Source organism: Silene latifolia, chromosome Y (genome assembly GCF_048544455.1).
Source record: "Silene latifolia isolate original U9 population chromosome Y, ASM4854445v1, whole genome shotgun sequence".
In the NCBI taxonomy this organism is placed as follows: domain Eukaryota; kingdom Viridiplantae; phylum Streptophyta; class Magnoliopsida; order Caryophyllales; family Caryophyllaceae; genus Silene; species Silene latifolia.
This window is the reverse complement of record NC_133538.1, coordinates 425157692-425164707: the sequence shown is the minus strand read 5'-3', so window position 1 is coordinate 425164707 and position 7016 is coordinate 425157692. Positions and strand designations below refer to the sequence as shown.

The window sequence follows — 7016 nt, the reverse complement described above, 5'->3', positions numbered from 1 at the left end:
TTTCTGAAGTTTTCCACGCCGGCGAGCAGAATCTGCGTGGGACTGGGCGGCGGAGTGACGCCTGAGCTTGATGTTCCTTTGTCTGATCTGGTCTGGGCTGAGACAACAGGGGTCCTGGGAGGTAGAGAGGCTTTTGTTGTCGGTATGATTCTTGGGGTATGTCCAAGAGCCTGCGTGGCCACTGTCGATGTTGGATTTTGGGTAGACGATGGTGGTGGCGATGGCTGCCTGCTCCCTGACATGGCTTCAGATACTTGCTTTTCCATTGTATATTCAGAATATCAACGATTGACGACCACAATGCCCCACGGTGGTCCCAAACTGTTTAGGTCTTTTTTACCTAAGTCGATTTAGGGTCAATGTAGTCTATATTCGTTGGTTGATTGTATGATGATTTATATGTCAATAAGTAAACGGGAAATAAAGTGCGCAATGTAAATTGACACGTAAGATTTTGGTGACGCGAAAAACCCAATGTGGGAACAACCGCGGGAGGGACGGTACCCTGCCAAGTATTGCACTATATGAATAGGAGGATGATTACAATGATAACGTTTATGCTAATCTTGTTGGCGTTAGGTATCAGGCCTGCAAGATCTCGTATAGAGTATATTTGTGAATGGTATGCCGTGATGTGGTTGTCTTGAATATAATCTTGAATGAATTTATGGATGAGTGAATGAATGCCCTTCTTGATTTCCTTCCTTTGCTATTTATAGGGTGAGAACCCTAGATATGTCCTACCTTGAATATGGAAAGGGAATATTACTTCCATAAGGACTTCTTTCCTAATCCGAATTCCCTTACCAATTCTCCCCGATCTCCCTTACTTCTCCCTGACTTCTCCCTGACACCCTTTTCCTTAACGCGGGCACCTTCCACGGTGGGCTCTTGATCCTTCTCAAGCCCATCTCCCCTTTTCCTGACCGCGGGCTCCCTTCCTCCTTCCCTCTTCTTTATAATCTTTATTTTACTAAGTGGGCTTTCTTTATTACGCTATTTTTAGCCCAAACAGTCATCTTCTTTTATTTGTTTGTTGCATACAACTTTCTAACAGCAGAAGGCCTTGAGGTTCAAAATGGATGACATGCTTGTTCAGCTAATGTCTAATGGCGTGTTCAAGAGTGCAGTGCATCGGGTAATCACAAATTCGGAAAAGGAGTGGACATCAGTGGTGGAGCTTCATTCACTTAATTGTTTGTTTATTGCTCTCTCCGTTGGGTGAAAGAGCACGGGATAAAGGGGAGTCTCGTTACTGTGGAGTAGAGACTGACTAAAGCAATGACATGCCTCACCTTCTTTCATTCCACATTGATGTTGGTTTCGACTTCGTCCTTTCTCCTTTGGTCACTCTCTTTTTCTTCTATTCTTGTTTCTATTTCAATTTTACCCAATATACGGAGCTTGTTCATTTACTATTACGCCTTTCCAATTGGCTAGCTTCCTTATGACTACAGTTTTTAGCATTTGTTAAATTATAGTTAGGCGAAGTTGCTACACTTTCCACAAGTCAAGTTAAATAATAATCTCCTTAATTCTGATTTTAAGCAAAAAAGCCCTAAATAGGACAGGTCTGAATTGAGACAGGTTCAAATATTGTTCAAGAACAAGACTATCTTACTATAAGAGGGTGCAAAACTATGATTCATTGCCATACTCTGGTTTTTAACATTTGTTAAATTATGTACTATCTTACGATTCTGTTTTTTAGCATTTGTGTGGAGTAGTTTTCAAAGCAGGACATAGGTCATCTAAAAACCGTCCTTTTATACTGTTAAAACTTCGTTGAGCTTGGTTATATTCAACCGCCGTACTCGGAGTCCTTTTGGTGAAACTATCTTTGCAAAGTGCTTGCTCCTTCATTATGCGTCTCTTGTGTTGTTGAATACTATTATTTTGGTGAAGCCATTTGGAAAGCCGTAATAGCAAATGAACAAGCTCCGTATATTGTTTATATTCTTGTTTATATTTCTATTTTAATTTCCGAAATTCATTTTGGTTTCTTGCCATTGTATCTACATATATATTGGGTAATGATGTTGTATGCTACATAGTACATACATGCCATTGGAGCTCCGTATATTGGGGCAAGAACCACTTATCTATATTTATGTTGTATCTTATATATGAGGACACACTTTATAGGAATCTAGCTTCTGAGGTTTATCAAGTTAGTGCTTTTATTTTCTCCATTTATCTACTTAGGAGTAGTTTATATACGTCTTCTTATATTAAGTATTAATGTATGGATATGATGATAACTTAACGTGTTGCGATAGTGAGTCAAGATTGTAGAGGATGAGGAGATTATTAAAACAGCACAGATGCGGAATGCAACGGAGTTCAGATTCGGCTACAAGATTGTTGTAATGTTTCTAGTCTCCACTTCCATTTAAGTTTCAGTATCTCTTATTGCTTTATCTAATCATCCTGAAGCGACCCGTGACCGTTTTATTAGCTAGTTTTCAAAGATCGTCACAAATTTTCAGCGCACTACGGTGCAATAAATTGATAAGCTTTTAATTATTAGTTGATATGTCTAGTATTGATACAACATTAACAACAATGTTTCGGTCGTGTTGTAAGGGGCTGCAGTATATGGAGTCGTTCCCATATCCTTCACAAGTGCATCGTATTCTGTACAACTTTCACCATCATGTCTCGCGTGTCCGACGCAAAGCCATTCAACACTATTTCTGATCAAAGAAATGAAAATTTCAACCAAAATAACCGTGTCCGACAGTCGGACATGACACATCTTAGACGAGACTGAGTAATATAAATGACATGTTATACATAGGTAATTAAGTCGGTCATCAGGAAATTAATAAATATAACTGCTATAATAATAAAAAACCTGTGGTGACAGTGTTCCGAAATTAAGCCACAACAAAAAAGACTACTCTCCTTTTATTCCACATTATCTTTTTCTTGAATTTTCATTTCAGGTTGATCCTACATACAGGCCAAGCCTAGAAAGTTTCGATGGTACTCCAAATGAGGCACTTACTGGATCAGACTTGGTATTGACTACTCCTCAGTGGAGTAATGTGCTTGGTATGCACCTTTTCTCACCCATTTGCTTAATTATCATTATTCATATCCGTGTTGTATATAAAACCGATTTCTTTTGTTTGATTAAGTACACATAGGGAGTTTTATCAACCTCAAAACAATTGATTTCTTTTCCTTTGAGCCAGTTCCTCGATAATAGGTACTCATTTTTCATCAATTTCGTTTTAATTTTTTAAGGTTTGGGTTGTTCTATCTATTCTTCATTAGGTTGTTGTAGGATTATAGCTTTATTATTGTTGTGTTTGAAATATCAGACATAAATAGTTAGACTTGCTAATTAGGGTCGATCAATTTAACTGATTTTGATTCAAATAAGTTTACAAGTAATCATTTACTTTACTCATTGTGTTGCTATTAGTCAGCAACGGTGATCTGCCTTGGTTGCGTGATTATATTGTCTATAGTGTAGGGGATTTAATAACATCGACCACACAGACTATGAATCAGGAGTACGTACTCTGTGCAGTACTGCCTTATTTTTCTTTTCTGCCTATTTTTTCTCCCTTTGTGCAGGAGCAAGGCTAGAGTGATGTCTTCGAGTTTGGGTACAGATTAGATGATTTTGACGACAAAGTTAACTTGAAGAGTTAGTATTTTGCTAGATTTGTTCCATGTATAATTGGAGATTAGTTTATATGAATCCAATATAATTGTAAGATTGGTTGCTTTTGGATGTTGATGGTGATTATATAATTTAATAATTGTAATATTTTAATGATTATAATTTTTGATTAATAATATCTAGGCCTCGAATTGTTTGAATTCTTTTTTTTTTGTTTTTAAATAAAATATAAGAGACCGGTTTAAGGTCAAAACTGGTTTCAAAGATAATATCAAAGAGACCGGTTTTAATCGAAAACTGGTTTCAAAGGTAATATCAAAGAAATCGGTTTTGGCCAATAACTGGTGTCTTAACTACTAGTAAAAGAAACCAATTTTTGGTGTCAACCAGTTTCTTTGATATAACCAAAGAAGCCGGTTCAAATAACCGGTCTCTTAGGCTAAGACACCTATGAGCTAGAGACCGGTTATAAACCGGTTTCTTATGGCATTTTTAACCGGTTTCTTTGATATTTTTTGTAGTAGTGCCTCCCCAGTTCATCATCTGGATCATGGGATGTATAACCAGTTCCTGGTTTTCCATAAAACTTAATGGGTCTGTTCATGGTTTCTTTCCTGGGAAGAGTGGTATTAGACAGGGTGATCCCTTGTCACCCTATCTATTTGTCCTTAGTATAGAAGTTTTGTCTAGATACTTGAGGAACATATGCACTAAGCCTTTGGTTTCTTTGCATCCCAAGTGTTCTAAGATTGGTCTTACTCACCTTGTTTTTGCTGATGATCTCATGATCTTTATTAGAGGGGATGTTCCCTCTATTACAGCTGTCTCTCATACGCTTACTGATTTTGCTGCCTGGTCTGGCCTCCATGCAAATACAGATAAGACTGAAATCTATTTTGTTGGTGTACAACAAAGTATTACGGATGAGATACTGAGGACACCTGGTTTCTCTGAAGGCTCATTCCCTTTCAAGTATTTTGGCTTGCCACTGAATACTGCCAGGAATACTGTGGATATGTATGTTGTTCTGATTAATAAAATACAAACTTCTGTTCAGCAGTGGTCCTCTGCATTCCTATCTTATGCAGGAAAAATTCAACTATTAAACTCTGTCATTTTTGGGCTAGAGAGTTTTTGGTGTGCTAATGCTTTGCTGCCTCAGAGTGTTCTCAAGTTGTTAAACAAGATATGTAAGAATTTTTTTCTGGAATAAGGACAATGTTCAGAGGAAAATGGTAATGAAAAGTTGGTCTAGTATTTGCTCTCCCAAAGCTGAAGGGGGATTTGATGTTAAGGAACTGTTATCATAGAATAAAGCATTGGTTAGTAAATGGCTATGGATGATTACAAACTCTCACCAAAGCCTCTGGTGGTCTTGGAATACGGCTTATAATCTTTCTAACTGCTCTATTTGGGGGTTAGATTGCAAGGACAGGTATAGTGAGAGTTTCAGGTGCATTATCACTGTCAAGAATGATCTCCTGAATAAAACTGGCTCTCCTAAAGCTGCTCTAGCTCTCTTGTAAAGCTGGTATATTGGTGGCCAGTTCAGGGTGCAACATGCTTATGACTGGTTTAGGCCTAAATATTCTGTTCTACGTTGGAATAAAGCTCTGGCTCATTAAGTAGTGGTCCCTAGACATGGTCTGATTGTCTTTCTTGCCTGTCAAGAGAAGCTTGCTACTACTGATAATCTCATTCATAGGGGTATGATGATCCCAAACAGGTGTGCACTGTGTAAGATGATGAGAGCCATGATCATCGTTTCTTCAGATGCTCATTCTCTGCTTAACTTTGGACTAGGATTTTATACTGGTTGAACCTGCCGGGGCGAGGGTATGACTACAACACTGAGCTCACTTGGTGCATTCATAGATGAAGCAAAGTCACAAGAAGGCAATTTTAGAAACAAAGCAACTTTAAGAACGTAAAATACTTGAATATCAACATATAAAGGATTTGAGACTGACAAATATTGTTGTTGGCAAGTAGAGTAAATTTCTTCTACTGAATGTGCACTTAATTCCAAATATATCAATGACCTACAAAATTAAATTTGTTAGGAAACATACACATCGAGTGACGTGAACAAAATAAAAACATGGGGAAGAAAAGGAAAATAATACTCAGGGGTTACTTACCTCATCCATAATAAGGCCTTTCGGTCCAAGGCTATTCAAAGCTTCTCTTGTGACTTCCATCCACGGAGTGGACACCATAACGTCACTTCATTATTGATAAAATTCAATTAGTAGATATATTTATTACAATAAAAAAATCAAAAAATCAAAGTAAAAATATGACATTACTGTTTATTTTTCTTTGATTTCTTTCGAACAAAATTCAGCAATTCATTGTTAGTGTATCGAGGCCATTCTAGTGCATCATTTTGTACTATTTCTCTGGATATGTTCTCTTGATTGCACGCCCTCAACTCCTTACTGGCAGATGGTTTATCGAGGCCGGAAACAATTGGTGTAGAAGAAGGATCATTGTTCCCTACCACAGGAGGAGGAGTAGAAGTTGCAGGAGTAGCTAGAACAGTAACGGTGGGGTGAGTGGGCTCACTATTCTCAGAACATGTAATAATTTGATCGCACGCCCTCAACTCCTTACTGGCAGATGGTGAAGAAGGAGGATCACTTTTCCCTACAACAGGAGGAGGAAGAGGAGTAGGAGTAGAAGGAGTAGCTAGAACAGTCACAGTGGCGTGAGTGGGCTCATTGACAGAAGGGAAATCATCAATAGCACTGGAACTTGTTTGCATATCTCTTTCACTTGTTCTCCTCCTATTGTACTCAACCCACCGTTCTTGATTATGATGATCATCCGCTACCACTGTGGGCTCAGAATGGTCAGGTTGTTCATCATTGACGGGAGAGGCATCATCACTGACGGGAGGCAAATCATCAGTAGCAGTATTATGAGAGGGAGATAAAAGATGATCAGGTTGTTCATCAGCTTGAATACAAGATGTTGAAGGTTCACCAAGTAATATGATTTGGCATTCTGGTTTTGATGGTGAACAACGTGAATGTATTGGTTGCAAAGCTTCACCCATCACGTCCAATGCCTCCAACAATTCAGTTAGATTATCCCCACTATTACCCTCCACACTCTCCTGTACATTACCCTCCTCATTATTGTCTTCTTGAGATAACCTAAAACCATCTGCAATACCATCTACAGCTGCAACTAGTTTAGAAATTGTTGCTGAGGAAGGTAGTTTGCTCAGAGCTTGGCTAGCAAGAGATTTGTACTCCATGAAAGCTTGAGCCATGACTTTTGCGGAAACTGTAAGTTTATTAACAAACTCAATAGTACTAACTGAATTATTAGGTAGAAGAGGATCAACATTTGCGGAAAGCGCAAGTTTATT

General features: G+C 38.3%; 1 long non-coding RNA gene across 2 annotated transcripts; it reads left to right on the top strand.

The window, feature by feature from the left end:
• The first annotated feature begins 2281 nt into the window (after window positions 1–2281).
• LOC141626630 (uncharacterized) lies at window positions 2282–3680 on the top strand. Of its 2 annotated transcripts, XR_012536234.1 has the most exons (4): window positions 2282–2366; window positions 2949–3057; window positions 3144–3214; window positions 3589–3680. It is a non-coding gene; the product is annotated as an uncharacterized LOC141626630 (long non-coding RNA). The 2 variants fall into 2 exon arrangements; XR_012536235.1 differs by lacking the exon at window positions 3144–3214.
• Window positions 3681–7016: the final 3336 nt, after the last annotated feature.